Raw genomic sequence first — 19,812 nt, forward strand, 5'->3', positions numbered from 1 at the left:
ATTGTCTCCGACAACGGCACTCAGTTCGACAGCGACCTGTTCACCGAGTTTTGTGAAAAGCACGGAATTGTAAAAAGCTTCTCCTCTGTCGCCTATCCTCAGGCAAACGACTAGGTCGAGGCTGTCAACAAGACTCTAAAGGCAAGCCTCAAGAAAATATTAGATGAGGCAAAGGGGATCTGGCCAGAGCAGCTCCCCCAGGTCCTTTGGGCATACCGGACCTCGCATCGGACTCCTACGGGTCACACTCCTTTCTCCCTAACCTTTGGAAGTGAAGCAATCCTCCCCGTGGAAGTTAAAGTTCTGTCACATAGAGTCCAGTCTTACAACCAAGATAGGAACCACGAGCTCCTATGCCATTCCCTAGACATTATCGATGAAAGGCGAGAGGATTCGCAACTCCAGCTCGCCCATTACCAGCAAAAGATCACATGCTACTTCAACACTAAAGTCAAAAAACGTACCTTTAGCGTTGGCGACTTGGTCCTAAGGAGAGTTTTCCTAGCCAGGAAAGATCCCAAAGATGGAGTCTTGGGACCGAACTGGGAAGGACCATACCAGGTCATTGAGGTCATCAAGGAAGGAACTTATAAGTTAGCTCGACTTGATGGAGGGGCAGTCCCACGGACTTGGAACGCCATCCACTTAAAGAAATATTATCAATGATCCACTTGTAAGGCCTGGAAGGCCACTTTTTATGTATTAATAAAAATCAAGTTTTTCTTTTTATTTGCAAGTGTAATCTTAAAGTAACCACGAAAGACTCTTTCCCAGTTACTTGGGGGGGCATATGGTACCTGGATATAACCAGGTCTACTTAACGACTTAGATGTTATTTCTTATCTATGTATAAGGGTTAACGCGAACTAAGTCCTATCCTGGTTTTAACCGGGTCATAAAACTTAGAAGTTAACTTAAATTTATTGATCGTGGTTCTTCTTAAAGAGCTCGAGATATGGATAAAAGTTGACACGAACTAAGTTTTCAAAATAAGCTCCTGGTTTTAACCGGGTCATAAAACTTAGAAGTTAACTTAAATTTATTGATCGTGGTTCTTCTTAAAGAGATCGAGATATGGATAAAAGTTGACACGAACTAAGTTTTCAAAATAAGCTCCTGGTTTTAACCGGGTCATAAAACTTAGAAGTTAACTTAAATTTATTGATCGTGGTTCTTCTTAAAGAACTCGAGATATGGATAAACGTTCACGCGAACTAAGTTTTCAAAATAAGCTCCTGGTTTTAACCGGGTCATAAAACTTAGAAGTTAACTTAAATTTATGGATCGTGGTTCTTCTTAAAGGGCTCGGGATATAAATAACGGTTAACGCGAACTAAGTTTATAAAAAAAAAAGGGGAAGTGTATTGTAGCCAAAAGCATGAAGAAATATGTAAGTTAAAATTGCAAGGCAAATTGTCTCGAGGTAAAAACACCTCGTGCTAAGGATTACATAAAATACTTCAAAATAAAGAGAAGAAAAAATTTCCTAAGCCCCGTCAGTCGGCCCATTGGAGGTCGCGGTGTCATCCTGCTCCGCCGCACCAGAGGCTTCCCCAGTCTCCGAGGGCGGCACCTCTTTGTCAAAGCGGGCTTGGAACTTCACCAACAAGCGCGCCCAGAGACTCGACGGCATGAAAGAGAAGTCAGCCTCCGGGTTGTGGGCCCAGCAACGATAGAACAGTTCCTGCATGGACTGTTCCGAAGTGGCCCGTTCGGCTTCAAGGGCGGCCTGGGCCTCGGTCTTCGCTGCCTCGAGGTCTGTTCGCGAGGTGGCAAGGGATGCCTCAAGCTCTTGGACCTTCGAGCGGGTCCTCTCTAACTCGGCCTTCGAGGTCGCCAGTGCATCTTTCGCCACCTGAGCCTCCTGAAGAGCGGCCTGGTGCCCAGCCCTCATCTCCTCGAGCTGAGCTCTGGTCCTGGTGATGCCTCAGTGTACGGCAGCGATGCCATGCGAGAAATGGAAGATAAATTGGCTAAGTGGAAAAATAAGGCGGTGTGTGAGGGGTAAAGCCTTAAAATAATGGGGCAGCTTATCGTTAGGGTCATGTCCATCGATGACTCTATTACGTGGACCAGGCTCAGTGTCTCAATAGCCCGGAGCTCCTTCTCTTTGAACTTGTAGAAATGGTTGACGGCGTAGCTCGCCGACTCATACACCGTCCCCCGGAAGGCTTCTGGGATCTTCTCCAAATCCTGGGGGTCGATCGTGATGCGTACGCCGGGGGCCACTGCGGCCGGGGTCCCGACCTCCATTCCCACGTCCTGGGCGGCTGATGGAGACCGCTGGGGCGGCGGGGGCATGTGTCCTGCTCCGCCAGCAAGAATAATTGCCCCCCCGACCTGGGATGGTGGGGTTTTTTCCTTCTCCTTTGCCAGAGATTTGGTGGAGCCCCCAGCCGTGCTCTTGGACCCTCGGAGCCTTTTCAATCTTGGCCCTGCTGAGGGATTCCCCCCGAAGTCTATTGTAACGACTCGGATTTTCAAGACTCGATAATGCGGAAATATAAATGTTTTCATTTAACAAAATGTCTCAAAAACCCATAGAAAAAAAAACTTTTTAAAAAGTCGTATGGCCATACTTAACATTTAGTTACAAACATGTTTTATAAAGATTAGAGTGAGCCTAGTTTAGGAAAATTACACAATATTTCCAAAAATAAAAGGGCTTCCCAAAAGGTCGGTCCACATGTACATTTGCAAGGAAGACTCCAGCGCTCACTGCTCTGCCCTGCCCTTGCCCTTACCTACAACATGAAACAACTAGGTAAGCGAAAACGCTTAGTAAGATCAACTTTCAAACAAAGCAGATAGAGAAATAGGGATCCGGACCCATCCGGACCCTACACAATCAATTTCAAGAATGCTAAAGCGTCCTGGCAAACTTATGGTCATGCCTGATAACCAAGGATAAATTAATTCATATCTAGATAAAAATCCTGCACTCAGAAAAATCCCAGAACAAGCAGATATATTATATCACAACTATATCTTATCAACAATTATATCCCTGCACTCAGAAAATCCCAGAGCAAGCAGATATATTATATCACAACATAATTCGAGACCAACGCTCGACAATTTCTAACTATTCATGCGTAACGCGCCCTCCAACATAATTGCTAATCTGTAAAAGAGAACCGAGTCTCCACACTAAGATCTAGCCAATAAATATTCTCATCAAGGGTAACTATCGTGTTACCTAGGGCATCGCTACTTATCCAAGAGCGTAATCCAATTTACACGGTTTTACGGAGACTTCTATGTTAATCAGTGGTGCTGGTGAGCAGCTGCCCCTAGGGTGTTCAACCTCACTCTATCTTGGCAACCCCTAGTATCTCTAGGCACTCTCACGGAATGGCCAATATTCACGGCTGCTATCCGGGAATAACTTATCAGAGCACTTGCTCGGATTCTAACCGTCCAATGATTAAGTAAGCATGAGGGCCCCTAGGTCCCATTTATCTTGGCGCCCCTAGGTTTAACCATCTTATCCTCATCTCATGGCCACTCGTCTCGGTAATGAACCAGACATAAATAAAATCAAGCAGTGTGACGGGGATCAACCGTCTAGGATATGACGGACTTCTACCGTTCATATTTTCTAAATCAGCACTCACTAGACTAACGTCTCTAAGCAACTTTCTATGACAGCCTATGTATATGCATGTATCCCTATACTAACATACAAGACAATAATCATTTCATGTTGCAGCCATACAATATAAGTTGACTTACTTGGAGTCCTTAGCGCTCAGCAAGTTTTCACCCTTCAACGTTCAGTCCAGTTACGCTTAGCCAATACTGTAGTTATCCATACAGTATACTCGGATTAATTATGGCACTAATAATTCATTATTATTATTTTGGGCAGTTTGGTCATTTTAATAAAAGTCATTTGTAAGGATTTATAATCCTTATTTGGTTTTAAACCTATTAAGGAAAATTAAACAAAATATTCGAGACAAAACCCTAAGTCTCGGGGAGACCTATCCTAAGGTCTCGATACCTAGGCTCGGGTATCACAATGGTATTTCCCCACAACCCGCTAAAAATCTTACTCTTTCAAGGTATCGCTATTAACCTGCACTTTCGACTAGTCGGTTAAAATATGTAAGATTTTAGCCGGTGTTATATCCAGAAAATACAAATAAATTCCTTAATTATTTTTAAAGAAAATAAACTCTTTAAATTTTCCTTTTATTTTTCTTAAGGTTTTAATATCTAAAAACCGTTTTAAGAAAATTGCCTAATTTGTCTTAATTAGGAAAACCGTTATAAATTTCTCATCTTGACTAATTAATTTTCCAAAAGCAATTAATCAATTTTTACTTACTAGGAAAATAATTTATTTAATTATTTTATCAAAATATAGGGTTTTAAACCCTCTTTTAATTTATTAACTATTAATAAATTAAATCTCTTATTTTTAGAAAGAATAAAAACTCTTTAATAAAAATAATTCATTTAAACTCAAAGGGATAATTTTAGTGAAAATATGATTTCAAGACTTACCAATTTATATCTTGAAATAAGCAAAATTTTACTTTTTACCTTATGTTCCAAAATCTCATTTTTACACTAAGTGTGAAAAACCTAATTTTCACATTTTTAACTACATACTTCGTTAGTTCATAACTTGAAATTTACTTACCCAATTGTTTCCAAAATTTCCCAATTCCATTTTTGTTATGCCATTTAGGTCTTTGTAAAATCATAGGTCAAAATGAGCATTTTTGATTGGTGAAATCATTTTCCAACAATGAGGTAAAAATGACCTTATTTTCAAGTCCTTATTTTTTTCCAAACTTTGACAGTTAATAACTTTCAAACCGTTTAATATTTTCTAACCAAATTTTACAGTGAACTAATAGGTTATGCCAGAAATATGTCCACAAAATTTTAGAAAAAACTGGGTTCATTTGCCCTATACAGTGGCTGTCCAAACTTGGTTCCGAAAATAAGAATACGAAAAAACAGTTTTTTACCTAATCTTTGAAATAGCATAACTTACCCATTTCTAAACATTTTTTAGTGTTTCAAAAGCTCAATTTTATGTACTCAATCTCAACAACATCACAGTACAATTAAATTTTACAAAAAAAATATACAGTGGCTGCTTGACCCCTTGGAAGTCACAGCTCAAAACATGTTTTGTTTTAGAGTATCCTACAAAACCCTTGGGGGTTTTGGTTCCCATTTTCAAAAATCAATACACATGCATCATAAAAATTATTAAACAACTACCGTAACCTTATTACATCATCAACAAGAAACTCTAAGCATTAGATATACAAAATAATGCTTAAAACTAAAAACCCTACAACAAAATCATCAAAAGTAAACTTTTTACCTCTTTGGTGTTCTTGCTTAAGGTTTGGACCTTCCTATAAGCTTTGACTCCTTCAAAACCTTTCAAAAACCCTAACCAACTTCCTCCAACAACATAGGTAATTAGCTATTTGAAACTCTATGATTAAAACTTGACAAAAGTCTAGATTAATGAAACTTTACCTTAGGGAAAACCCTTCCTAGACCAAGACTTAGCTTCCAAGTTTCTTTGGTGTTCTTGGGGTTCAAAATGGAGAGAACACTTGAGAGAGTCTTCAAAAATCAGATGAGAGTGAATGAGGGAGGGAGAGTGGTCGGATTTGGGGGTTAGAATGGCTCACACAACTCTTCAAAATATCACAAAACACTTGAGTGCTTTTCTACCCACTTGCCCACTTGACTTCTTAATTAAATGGGATTTGAATTTTATAAAATTGGGTTCACACCACTCTAAAATAGCACATGGCCAGCCACCCTTTTCCATATATGTGACCATTAATTTATTTTTATTTTTTATAAAGGTTAATAAAGGTTTATAAGAAGAAAAGTCCAAATTGACTTTTGACACATTTTTTCACTCTTATTAAGTTTTAATCACCAAACTTAACATTAATTAATTAAATTAAATGTCTCTCACATTTAATTTAATTAATCACATAATAAAATTTAACCTAAGGTCCATTCATGGAATAAAATTCCCCATTTCGGCAAAATTAGGCATTTAACACAAAATGCCCTAAAATTTCCATTTTCTTTTAGGTTTATTATTTTTGACCAAACTTTAACTTTTATGAATGTATTTTATGCCCAAAATATAATTGCCATGATTTTTCGTTTTATTTTCTGAGATTTTTACCTGATCAGGGTTTTTGTGTCGGTCCAGGACCGAAAGTCTTATCTTGACTTTTAAAATCACAAAATTCATATTTTGGCTAGCAATAACTCATGGAATACTTACAAACAAAATATAATATTATTTAAAATAATATTCTTAACCCGGGGGAAAAATACCGACCCGAGTCGTTTAAAGGTACCCAAAAACGTAGGACGTTACAATACCTACAATTTATAAAGGTTTCGTCCTCGAAACTTAAAACAAATGAGGATACAGCTCCCTCATCTTGTCTTCTGTTTCCCAGGTTGCCTCTTCAATGCCATGGTTACACCACTGCACCTTTACCAATGGCACCGTCTTGTTCCTCAACACTTTTTCCTTTCGGTCTAGTATCATAACCGGTTTTTCCTCATAGACGAGTTGAGGATCCACGCTCAGCTGCTCATAGCTGATTACATGTGAGGGATCACGCATGTATTTTCTCAATAAGGATACATGAAACACGTCATGCACCTTAGACAGGGCGGGCGGAAGAGCTAAACGATAAGCTACTTCCCCGATCCTTTCTATGATTTCGAAAGGTCCAACGAACCTTGGGCTAAGCTTTCCTTTCTTTCCGAATCGCATAGCCCCTCGTAGTGGAGCTACCTTCAGCAACACATTATCGCCAACCTCAAACACCAGGGGTCTCCTGCGTCTATCAGCATATTTGCGTTGTCGATCAACCAAAGTTTGCAAGCGTTGCCTTATCCGTCGGATGTCCTCTGTAATCTGATCAACCTCATCCGATCCGAGAAACTTTCTTTCACCGGTCTCGTGCCAATGAATCGGTGATCGACATTTCCTTCCATACAATGCCTCATACGGAGCCATCTTGATGGAATCATGATAGCTATTATTGTAAGCGAACTCTATTAGTGGAAGCTTCTCATTCCATGACCCTTGAAAGTCGAGCACGCAGGCTCTTAGCATATCTTCCAGTGTCTGAATTGTTCGTTCACTTTGACCGTCTGTTTGCGGGTGGAAAGAAGTGCTAAACTTCAGTTTAGTACCCAACCTCGTTTGGATTCTATTCCAGAATGTCGAGGTAAAACGTCCGTCGCGATCTGAAACGATGGAGTTGGGTACACCATGCAGTCTCATTATTTCTGCAATGTAAATATCTGCTAACTTATGTGCGCCATAAGTTACCTTGATCGGCAAGAAATGAGCGGACTTAGTCAGCCTATCCACGATAACCCAAATGGCATCGTGCCCCTTGGGAGTGGTTGGTAGACCTGTGACAAAGTCCATAGTGACCATCTCCCACTTCCATTCCGGAATTTCTAAGGGTTGTAACAATCCGGCTGGTCGTTGATGCTCGGCCTTTGTCTGCTGACAAGTCAAGCAGTGTGCCACATATACTGCCGTCTCCTTTTTCATTCCAGGCCACCAAAAGTACTTCTTCAAGTCTTGGTACATTTTTGTGGTACCCGGATGCATGGCATAAGGAGCATTATGTCCTTCGAAAACGATTTGCTTCTTGATCTCGTCATCATCAGGAACACATATTCTTCCCTTGAACCCCAATATTCCATCCTCGGAGATATGGAATCCTGGTCGCCCCTCGTTCCTCACTTCGTGTATCAATCCTTGAACCCAAGGATCGACTAACTGCCCGCCTCTTATAGCTTCCATAATGGTAGGCTCGATTGAAAGATTAGCCAGTTGACCAACTACTATCTCTAAATCCAAGGTAGCAAGGTCGGCTTGTAACTGCGGCGAAATTTCCTTCACTGTCATCACATAAGCACCTGGTTGTCGACTCAATGCATCTGCCACCTTGTTTGCTTTTCCCGGGTGGTACAGAATGTCGCAGTCATAGTCGTTAAATAGTTCCAACCATCGACGCTGTCTCATATTCAATTCCTTCTGAGTGAAGAAATACTTTAGGCTTTTGTGATCAGTGTAGATGTCGCAGTGTATCCTGTATAGGTAGTGCCTCCATATTTTTAGAGCGAAAACCACTGCTGCAAGCTCCAGGTCATGAGTGGGATAGTTCTTCTCGTAATTCTTTAGCTGTCGAGAAGCATAAGAAATTACTTTTCCGTGCTGCATCAGCACTGCTCCCAACCCTCGGCCTGAGGCGTCGCTATAAATAGTATATCCCTCTGTGCCATTGGGGATTGTCAGCACTCGGGCAGTCGTCAATCTTGTTTTCAGCTCCTGAAAACTCTCCTCACACTTGTCAGTCCATTCGTATTTGATGTTTTTGCGGGTAAGGGCAGTCATTGGTGCGGCTATTTTGGAAAATCCTTCCACAAATCGCCGGTAGTATCCCGCTAACCCAAGAAAACTTCTAACCTCATGCGCATTTTTCGGAGGTTTCCATTGCTTAACATCTTCTATCTTGGCGGGATCTACTGAAATTCCATTTCCCGACACTATGTGCCCCAGAAAACTTACTTTCTCTAGCCAGAATTCGCACTTCGAAAACTTAGCATAAAGCTTTTCGTCTCGCAGACACTGGAGGACCAGTTCCAGATGTGTTGCATGCTCTTCCTGGCTTTTCGAGTATATCAGAATATCGTCAATGAACACGACGACAAACTTATCCAAATACTCGCAAAATACTCGGTTCATGAGATCCATGAATGTAGCAGGCGCATTGGTTAGTCCAAAGGTCATCACTAAGAACTCATAGTGACCGTAGCGCGTTCTGAAGGCCGTCTTTGGTATATCCGTCTCCTTAACCTTGAGCTGATGATAGCCCGATCGCAGGTCTATTTTGGAAAATACTGACGTTCCTTGTAGTTGATCGAAAAGATCGTCGATCCTCGGTAATGGATATCGGTTCTTGATCGTCACTTTGTTCAACTCCCGATAGTCAATGCACATTCTCATCGTACCGTCTTTCTTCTTAACGAATAAGATCGGGGCTCCCCATGGAGAATGGCTTGGCCTTATGAACTTCTTGTCCAGTAACTCTTGCAGTTGTGACTGCAACTCCTTGAGTTCAGCTGGTGCCATTCTGTAAGGAGTCTTTGAGATCGGCGCAGTTCCCGGAATCAACTCTATCTCAAACACAATCTCTCGGTCTGGTGGAATCCCTGGGAGATCTTCAGGAAATACATCAGAAAACTTGCACACAACCGGTACATCCGATGGTTGTTGACTCGTTTCTTTATCCTTATCCACTATGTTTGCCAGAAAACCGATGCACCCGTCACTCAACATTTTTCTCGCCTTTATCGCAGAAATCATGGGACACTTCTTTTCTCTTGACGTACCCTTGAACTCGAATGGTTCTTCTCCTGCTGGGGTGAAGACCACTTTTCTACGCTTGCAATTGATAACTGCTCCATATTTGGTTAACCAATCCATCCCAAATATGACATCATATTCATGTAGGTCCAAGACTAATAGATCCACCATTAGCTCACGATTTTCAACCCAAACTGGTACGGCTCTAACCCATGTCCGCACCAGCATATCCTCACCCGAAGGCAAGGATACCCCACAAATAACAGGCATAGGCTCAGGACTTCTATTTAATTTTTCCACAAAGGATGCAGATACAAAAGAATGTGATGCACCAGTATCCATTAATGCATATGCTGAGGTTTGGGCGATAGAAATCTGACCTGACACCATATCAGATGGGCCAGCTCCTTTGTCGCTTTGTGTAAGCGCATAAACTCGAGGCGGAGCTCCAATTTGTTTATGTTGGTCATTTCCATTGCCCTTGGATGGCATTCGACAATCCTTAGCAAAGTGCCCTGGCTTTCCATAGTTAAAACAGACCCCGCACTCGCCCCGATGGCGTCGGTTACACTTGTTGCACAGTGGCCATTGTTCAATCTCACGTCTCGACTGTTTGTTGTGACTAGCCATTGCCTGATTGGGAGGTCCCCCTTTTCTTTTGTTATTTCCCCCAAGAATCGGTCTTGTGCCTCTTGGATTGTTTGTTCGCCCCGAGTTCTGGCCGAACCTCGGGTTGAACCTTCCCCTTGGGCCATTCTGATTGGCCTGAAACTGTCCGGGGTTGTTGGGAGTGAACCTCCGGTCTTCATTCTTCTGTGGATCTGGCTTGTCAGACACAGCCCAAGACTCTTGGCGAAGAGCCCGTTCCACAGCTTCAGCATACGTCTCTGGGCCAGTTCTACCAGTGTCTACACACCTAGCGATGTCTCTGCGTAGGCCCTTCATAAAACTCCAGGTCTTATTTTCTTCAGTGCTCACCTGGTTCTTCGCAAACCTAGACAGTTGGTCAAATTTTCGAACGTAGTCCTGCACTCTCGATGTTCCCTGCTTCAGATTAGTGAACTCATTCACTTTGTGCTCAATCACTGCCTTACTAAAGTACTTGCCATTGAACAAGGTCAAGAACTCTAGCCATTCCATCTCAGCAACGTTATGCCCTTTCTTGACTGCGTCCCACCAGATGCGGGCATCTCTTCTCAGCATATAGGTCGCGCAAACTACCTTCTCTCTCTCAGTAGTTCCAATGAAGTCGAAGATTCTTTCCAAAATACTAATCCATTCCTCTGCCATTGAAGGGTCACTGCTCCCCTCGAATATAGGTGGATTTTGGTTGCTGAACCTTTCTGATATAGGTTTTGCTCGGGCAGCTCTTGGCGCTTCTACTGGCTGTACATGTTGCTCAATGATAACCTGCGGGCCAAGGTTTTGTTCTTCATTGGTTGCAGGTGGTACTTCGTAGTTCTGAGAATTGTTGGGTGGCATGGGGAGTCGTCCCAGAAGGGTGTTAAATCTTTCAGCTTGGAGGGCATCAGCGTCCTCCCGTCTCTTTTTCCCTCTTTCTATTTGAGCTCCCTGCGTCTCCACTAGCCTTTGCAGATTATTCATCTGCTCGGCTATCTCACGAACTCTATCAGCTTGGTTTGGAGCTCTAGCGGCAGGCGCGTTCTGAGCTCTATCAGCAGGTGTGGCCTGGCCTCGGCCAGCAGCACCCCTTCCTCTTTGAGCTCTTGTCCTTGCCATTTGTTTGCTTTCAAAACAAAAGCTCCTAAGTGCATAAGGACGAGAAGTTAGTTATTGACACAGATAGTCAATCAACCTAATTAAACACGCAAAGCATATCAAGCACAACAAGAAATCAACACTTTTTAACGAAAGTTAGCAACTTCATTTCATAACCTATACCATATACAACAACGTTTCAAGTTTGGGTCGACCAGTCTGAGGGATTTACAAAATTAGCCCTAAAAAAAAATGGACTTATAACCCTTCTAGACCAGTTACTAATTTCCTTAATCATATACAAGGTAGGTACATATTCAAAAAGTAAGTGGGTTTCTAACACCTATGCAGCTCCTAACACCTAGCCGGTGTCGCTTTCCGCTGCCATATTAGAACCATCCTCAGGATCCTCCTCGGGATCTTCCTTGGAATCTTCTTCGCGATCTTCCTCATCTTGGTCCATCGGCTCCTCATAAGAAATTTACCCGTCGCCAAGTTCTTCATTAGCCACTTCCTCCATTGGCGGGTTCTCAGCTACAACTACACCAAAGTCCTACAACCTAGTAGGTTTGCAAGGTCTTTACAAAAAGTATCAACAAGACCCTCACAGCATAACCTAATCTAAGTTGTCCATCAACATATCCAGCTCTATGTCGGTATCCTCGTCAGACTGCTCGAGATCCTCCTCTGGCTCTACTGAAGACTTCTGTCATGTATTGCGTACATTGCCAAATGGCACGCCAATGTCGTCATTCGTACTCAAAGTGGCAAGGAATTCTCATCGTTAAAGAGTCTATAGAAAATTGATTCTAGGCAAAGGGATCATGGGTAGTTTTCCTATCACAGGGTCACCTATCTCAGGTATATCAACCATAACCTACAATTTATAGAATTGAGGTGAATAAAAAGAAAACAACACACTAAAGGAAGAAACAGTACTTACAGTGAGTGCCGGTCTATCTTTGCGAAATGTACATGTGGGTTGTCTACAGAACCGGCTCAACTCGATCTCTGATACCAACTGTAACGACCCGGATTTTCAAGACTCGATAATGCGGAAATATAAATGTTTTCATTTAACAAAATGTCTCAAAAACCCATAGAAAAAAAAACTTTTTAAAAAGTCGTATGGCCATACTTAACATTTAGTCACAAACATGTTTTATAAAGATTAGAGTGAGCCTAGTTTAGGAAAATTACACAATATTTCCAAAACTAAAAGGGCTTCCCAAAAGGTCGGTCCACATGTACATTTGCAAGGAAGACTCCAGCGCTCACTGCTCTGCCCTGCCCTTGCCCTTACCTACAACATGAAACAACTAGGTAAGCGAAAACGCTTAGTAAGATCAACTTTCAAACAAAGCAAATAGAGAAATAGGGATCCGGACCCATCCGGACCCTACACAATCAATTTCAAGAACGCTAAAGTGTCCTGACAAACTTATGGTCATGCCTGATAACCAAGGATAAATTAATTCATATTTAGATAAAAATCCTGCACTCAGAAAAATCCCAGAACAAGCAGATATATTATATCACAACTATATCTTATCAACAATTATATCCCTGCACTCAGAAAATCCCAGAGCAAGCAGATATATTATATCACAACATAATTCGAGACCAACGCTCGACAATTTCTAACTATTCATGCGTAACGCGCCCTCCAACATAATTGCTAATCTGTAAAAGAGAACCGAGTCTCCACACTAAGATCTAGCCAATAAATATTCTCATCAAGGGTAACTATCGTGTTACCTAGGGCATCGCTACTTATCCAAGAGCGTAATCCAATTTACACGGTTTTACGGAGACTTCTATGTTAATCAGTGGTGCTGGTGAGCAGCTGCCCCTAGGGTGTTCAACCTCACTCTATCTTGGCAACCCCTAGTTTCTCTAGGCACTCTCACGGAATGGCCAATATTCACGGCTGCTATCCGGGAATAACTTATCAGAGCACTTGCTCGGATTCTAACCGTCCAATGATTAAGTAAGCATGAGGGCCCCTAGGTCCCATTTATCTTGGCGCCCCTAGGTCTAACCAGCTTATCCTCATCTCATGGCCACTCGTCTCGGTAATGAACCGGACATAAATAAAATCAAGCAGTGTGACGGGGATCAACCGTCTAGGATATGACGGACTTCTACCGTTCATATTTTCTAAATCAGCACTCACTAGACTAACGTCTCTAAGCAACTTTCTATGACAGCCTATGTATATGCATGTATCCCTATACTAACATACAAGACAATAATCATTTCATGTTGCAGCCATACAATATAAGTTGACTTACTTGGAGTCCTTAGCGCTCAGCAAGTTTTCACCCTCCAACGTTCAGTCCAGTTACGCTTAGCCAATACTGTAGTTATCTATACAGTATACTTGGATTAATTATGGCACTAATAATTCATTATTATTATTTTGGGCAGTTTGGTCATTTTAATAAAAGTCATTTGTAAGGATTTATAATCCTTATTTGGTTTTAAACCTATTAAGGAAAGTTATACAAAATATTCGAGACTAAACCCTAAGTCTCGGGGAGACCTATCCTAAGGTCTCGATACCTAGGCTCGGGTATCACAATGGTATTTCCCCACAACCCGCTAAAAATCTTACTCTTTCAAGGTATCGCTATTAACCCGCACTTTCGACTAGTCGGTTAAAATATGTAAGATTTTAGCCGGTGTTATATCCAGAAAATACAAATAAATTCCTTAATTATTTTTAAAGAAAATAAACTCTTTAAATTTTCCTTTTATTTTTCTTAAGGTTTTAATATCTAAAAACCGTTTTAAGAAAATTGCCTAATTTGTCTTAATTAGGAAAACCGTTATAAATTTCTCATCTTGACTAATTAATTTTCCAAAAGCAATTATTCAATTTTTACTTACTAGGAAAATAATTTATTTAATTATTTTATCAAAATATAGGGTTTTAAACCCTCTTTTAATTTATTAACTATTAATAAATTAAATCTCTTATTTTTAGAAAGAATAAAAACTCTTTAATAAAAATAATTCATTTAAACTCAAAGGGATAATTTTAGTGAAAATATGATTTCAAGACTTACCAATTTATATCTTGAAATAAGCAAAATTTTACTTTTTACCTTATGTTCCAAAATCTCATTTTTACACTAAGTGTGAAAAACCTAATTTTCACATTTTTAACTACATACTTCGTTAGTTCATAACTTGAAATTTACTTACCCAATTGTTTCCAAAATTTCCCAATTCCATTTTTGTTATGCCATTTAGGTCTTTGTAAAATCTTAGGTCAAAATGAGCATTTTTTATTGGTGAAATCATTTTCCAACAATGAGGTAAAAATGACCTTATTTTCAAGTCCTTATTTTTTTCCAAACTTTGACAGTTAATAACTTTCAAACCGTTTAATATTTTCTAACCAAATTTTACAGTGGACTAATAGGTTATTCCATAAATATGTCAACAAAATTTTAGAAAAAACTGGGTTCATTTGCCCTATACAGTGGCTGTCCAAACTTGGTTCCGAAAATAAGAATACGAAAAAACAGTTTTTTACCTAATCTTTGAAATAGCATAACTTACTCCTTTCTAAACATTTTTTAGTGTTTCAAAAGCTCAATTGTATGTACTCAATCTCAACAACATCACAGTACAATTAAATTTTACAAAAACAATATACAGTGGCTGCTTGACCCCTTGGAAGTCACAGCACAAAACATGTTTTGTTTTAGGGTATCCTACAAAACCCTTGGGGGTTTTGGTTCCCATTTTCAATAATCAATACACATGCATCATAAAAATTATTAAACAACTACCGTAACCTTATTACATCATCAACAAGAAACTCTAAGCATTAGATATACAAAATAATGCTTAATACTAAAAACCCTACAACAATATCATCAAAAGTAAACTTTTTACCTCTTTGGTGTTCTTGCTTAAGGTTTGGACCTTCCTATAAGCTTTGACTCCTTCAAAACCTTTCAAAAACCCTAACCAACTTCCTCCAACAACATAGGTAATTAGCTATTTGAAACTCTATGATTAAAACTTGACAAAAGTCTAGATTAATGAAACTTTACCTTAGGGAAAACCCTTCCTAGACCAAGACTTAGCTTCCAAGTTTCTTTGGTGTTCTTGGGGTTCAAAATGGAGAGAACACTTGAGAGAGTCTTCAAAAATCAGATGAGAGTGAATGAGGGAGGGAGAGTGGTCGGATTTGGGGGTTAGAATGGCTCACACAACTCTTCAAAATATCACAAAACACTTGAGTGCTTTTCTACCCACTTGCCCACTTGACTTCTTAATTAAATGGGATTTGAATTTTATAAAATTGGGTTCACACCACTCTAAAATAGCACATGGCCAGCCACCCTTTTCCATATATGTGACCATTAATTTATTTTTATTTTTTATAAAGGTTAATAAAGGTTTATAAGAAGAAAAGTCCAAATTGACTTTTGACACATTTTTTCACTCTTATTAAGTTTTAATCACCAAACTTAACATTAATTAATTAAATTAAATGTCTCTCACATTTAATTTAATTAATCACATAATAAAATTTAACCTAAGGTCCATTCATGGAATAAAATTCCCCATTTCGGCAAAATTAGGCATTTAACACAAAATGCCCTAAAATTTCCATTTTCTTTTAGGTTTATTATTTTTGACCAAACTTTAACTTTTATGAATGTATTTTATGCCCAAAATATAATTGCCATGATTTTTCGTTTTATTTTCTGAGATTTTTACCTGATCAGGGTTTTTGTGTCGGTCCAGGACCGAAAGTCTTATCTTGACTTTTAAAATCACAAAATTCATATTTTGGCTAGCAATAACTCATGGAATACTTACAAACAAAATATAATATTATTTAAAATAATATTCTTAACCCGGGGGAAAAATACCGACCCGAGTCGTTTAAAGGTACCCAAAAACGTAGGACGTTACATCTATGCCCCGCAGACTATCCTCGGGCTGAGACATCTCTTCTGCAAAAACAAAAAACATGGTTATTACAAGTTAGCAATCAGGCAGAAATAAAAGCAAAAGGTTAAAGGCAAAAAGTATACGAATACTAAGAGAGCCCTACCCCCCGAGCTGGAAGAACCTAAGACGATTTTTTCCCGAACAGGCGCAAGTTCTGGGTTCGGTTCTGACTCGGGGCTAGACTCTTCTACATACTGCCTAAGCCCCGGAGCATAGATGCCCCTCTGAAGTGATGGCCACGTGCGTAAGTTGGTCCCATACTCCTAAAAAATGATCGACCTAAAGGCTAGGGTGTTATCTACTACTACGGTACCCCTAGGCCGGCTCTCTTAGTGATCCAACACGAGCTGGTCAACACAATGGAGCAGGAGTGTGTTCAGGTCCGGGTCCCTTCGGTGACGATGGACGATCTACCTAGGATTGAACCTAACCAGCCGGGGGTCCGCAGTGGCCCTATCTACATTCTTAAGCAAGAAAGGGTTACCTTGGCCAGAAGGACCCGCGACTGCTCTGGATTGGATCCTCTCCTCGTCCATCCCCTGGGCGACCTCCAAGTTCCTCTTCCTATTCCTCACGAGCAGAACTTCAGCCGTCTCGTCCTCCTCGTCTTCCTCTGCCGCGACCTCCTCAATGATGATAGGTCTGTTGTCGCGGGCTGGGGGCGGCCCCCAGGGCCTCTTCAGATTCAGAGTCTGATTTGGGAAAATTAGTTTGCAGAACACCATCGTCTCCTCCGTCACGAGCACACGATAGTCCTTTTCATTGGGGGGCAAGCCCGCCAGTGTTTCATATTGACCCCCGAGGGTCACAGACTTTTCGGTCCTCGCGTAGATGGCTGCAAGATTGGCTGGAATCAGAGTGGAATACGGGAGGAGCTAAAATAAAATAACACTTAAAAGGCGAGCTAAGATCAGGGTTCACTTACGAGGACGGTTGAAGTAATGGTGCTCACAGTTCTGAAACCCAGTTGACATGAAGAACTGGTCCTTGAAGTCATTTGGATGGCTTGGCAGCTTGATGACCGCCGCCGTATTAGGAAAATGGGTTAAATAGTAGAACCCGTCGCCTCGCCCCCGCTGGTCTGGGCTGGCTTTTAGGCAAAAGAAGTATAAAATATCTGCAGGAGTGGGGACCTCCCACTCCTGCTTTTTGAATAAGTACCTCAACCCTGCCAGCAGACGGTAGGAGTTGGGGGGGAGCTGAAAGGGGGCCAACCCCACATAATTCAGGAAATCAGTGAAATATTGATCCAGGGGAAGGAAGGCCCCTGCCTTGAAGTGTTCGCCACTCCAGGCCGCGAACGATTCATCGAGCGGCGTGCAGCTCCGCTCGCCCTCCACAGCAGGTCGGGCTATAACTGAGGCTTTCCCCAGTGGAATGTTGTGGGTGAGGAAGAGTTTGTTGATCTTCGCCTGGTCGGTTATCTTCGAAATGATTCTCTCCGCCTCAAAGAATGCGTCGGGGGCCACCTCGACCTGTTTCTCCACGGCCGGCCCAAAGTGGGGGATCGGCGAGTTCGGCATCACCGCCTTTCCCTTCTCTTGCCGGGAGGCCGAGCTTCCAACGTTCTTCTGAGGGAGGTTCTTTTTTGGAGCCATCTGGTCGCCTAGTGAACACAAGAAAACATTTTAGAAAAGGCGACCCAAGCAGGAGGAAGAATAATTATTATTTGCACGAGCTGAGGTCAGCCCAGCTCGTGGGAGGTGGAACCACGCGGTTCAGTGAACACGCACGTATACTCCCAACAGATCCCAGATTACTCGGAATTCGCGTGTCAGGGGGTTCAGAGTAAAATTTGCCTTGGGAGGAAAGTTTCAGTAGGCAGGAATTGCAAAACCGCCCATGAGGCGTGTTCCCTAAGCTACCCGGTTTTGCACCCAAAATTCCCAAAACTCCTACCCAGAAATTGTTCCAGAAAAAACATCCTGAAACCCATGCTCTAAGGCGATTTCCTACAACAAGTATGTCCTAACCTAAAAAGGGCTGTCACCCTCCATATCCACGCAACCCAGAAAACCCTTGCATGCGGCTACAGTAAATTTTTTTACCTAAGCTACAGTAGCATGTTTTCAAAGTGAACAGGGTCAGGAAACTTACAGTGTATGGCTGTAAGGTTGAAGAGAATGTTGCGTTGATAGGAGCTTCGTCGGTGAAATAGCTTCCAAAGCTTCGGAGAAACTCGTGCGCTAAAGCTTCTTGAATAATGAAAATGGTAGCAACGGAGTCGAGGGTTTCGTTCTTCCGAAAGTTAGAGAGGGCAGAAGGAAAGAGATTTGGGAAATTTTGAATGAAGGGGTGGCCCGTGCGTAGGGTGGCCACCCCCATTTTATATACGTGAAGGATCACGTGTAGAAGGCTCTTGGATGACCCTAGTGAGGGATCCGAGGCCTTCCACTCGAAATACGAAACGACGGCTGGGCTTAGACTAGGCCATTAAATGCGGTTCTCATAAAACGTACCGTCACCACCCACGGCGTTCCAAGTATCAGACGCCTGCACAAAAAGTGGAATGTGAAGGGTTGTGGGGAAGTCTAAAAGCCCTACTGTGCTCTTCTATATATGACGTCATATACCACGAGCAGGAGCTTGGGGGGCAGATGTACGCCCTGGTTTTCCCACGGGCTGATTAGCAGGTCGAGCCTCGGACTAATCCCGGTTAGTCCGTAAATTTCCCCAGGCCGGAGCTCCTGTTTTCGAGGTCGTACCCCCTTAGCTCAAGGGATCCTCAAGGACTCGCCAAGGCTGCCCAAGACTGGGGGAAGGAGTCTGAAGGCCGAAGGTCGGGTCAGGGAAGCAGCTCGTGGTACGAGCTTCTCATGGATCTCTGACCCTTTGTAAAGTCAACACGCGCAAGATAAACGTGCCTATATCTGATATCATGTGTCCGATATCTCCCTGACTTCTCGGACACGCAGCAGGAACGTGCGTATTCAGACACCCACGGCTGGGTTGGGCCGTGCGGCCCATTATCTCCTTATCTATCGATTTGACCATACTTATGTGTCAAGTTTAGGAATTAATCATGAATGTCACAAAGTTGATATGACAAATAAGAAGGTCACGGGATGACCTCCTTACCAACTTCCAGGTGCCTTCTCCAATAAATATGGAGACCCTGGGAGTTGATAAGGGTTGGAAAAAATAGTCTCTGAAGAGATATACACTTTGTAACCAAATACCCAGAATATATCAATAATATTGACTAGTGGAGTAGAAGGATTTTAACCTTTGAACCACTTAAAAACGTGTCTTGGGTCACCAAGTTCATCCTCTAAGATTTCATATCTGTGACGGTTCTACTTTCAGCACTAATCCTTTTCTCTCCTTCTCTTAATTACCTGTTGGCGAAGAACCGCGTCAACATCTATAATTACAAGAGTTCAATCTCATATTTATAGTGGAATAATCATGAGATTAATAAATTAAGATTATTTAATTAAAGAGTTTAATTAATAATCTCAAATTTATTGGAGGTTGGAATTATAGGTCCATAGGTCCCCATAGCGGCTCTATCAACACTGTTCAAGGTAAGAGTTGATATGAAGGGAAAATAGTTTAAAGACATATTTAAGAAGAAACTTGTTCTTCAGGCCAAATATGCAATTATATGATAATAGTGATTAATTAATTAATTACAAATTAGTTGTAGTTAACAAAATTAATTAATATTTAATTATTGTATAATTTTCGAAATTATACTAAATAAT

At 41.4% G+C, this 19,812-nt stretch overlaps 2 long non-coding RNA genes across 4 annotated transcripts; both read right to left on the minus strand.

Annotated features, from left to right (window-relative positions):
* Positions 1 to 2,538: 2,538 nt before the first annotated feature.
* LOC133801354 (uncharacterized) lies at positions 2,539 to 5,824 on the minus strand. Of its 2 annotated transcripts, none has more exons than XR_009876842.1 (3): positions 5,512 to 5,824; positions 5,351 to 5,429; positions 2,539 to 2,744 (listed from the first exon to the last, which is right to left on the minus strand). It is a non-coding gene; the product is annotated as an uncharacterized LOC133801354 (long non-coding RNA). The 2 variants fall into 2 exon arrangements; XR_009876843.1 differs by lacking the exon at positions 2,539 to 2,744 and adding an exon at positions 3,742 to 3,801.
* Positions 5,825 to 12,349: 6,525 nt separating this feature from the next.
* On the minus strand, positions 12,350 to 15,508 carry LOC133801563 (uncharacterized). Of its 2 annotated transcripts, none has more exons than XR_009876892.1 (3): positions 15,196 to 15,508; positions 15,035 to 15,113; positions 12,350 to 12,428 (listed from the first exon to the last, which is right to left on the minus strand). It is a non-coding gene; the product is annotated as an uncharacterized LOC133801563 (long non-coding RNA). The 2 variants fall into 2 exon arrangements; XR_009876891.1 differs by lacking the exon at positions 12,350 to 12,428 and adding an exon at positions 13,415 to 13,485.
* Positions 15,509 to 19,812: the final 4,304 nt, after the last annotated feature.

This window comes from Humulus lupulus, chromosome 9 (genome assembly GCF_963169125.1).
Source record: "Humulus lupulus chromosome 9, drHumLupu1.1, whole genome shotgun sequence".
In the NCBI taxonomy this organism is placed as follows: domain Eukaryota; kingdom Viridiplantae; phylum Streptophyta; class Magnoliopsida; order Rosales; family Cannabaceae; genus Humulus; species Humulus lupulus.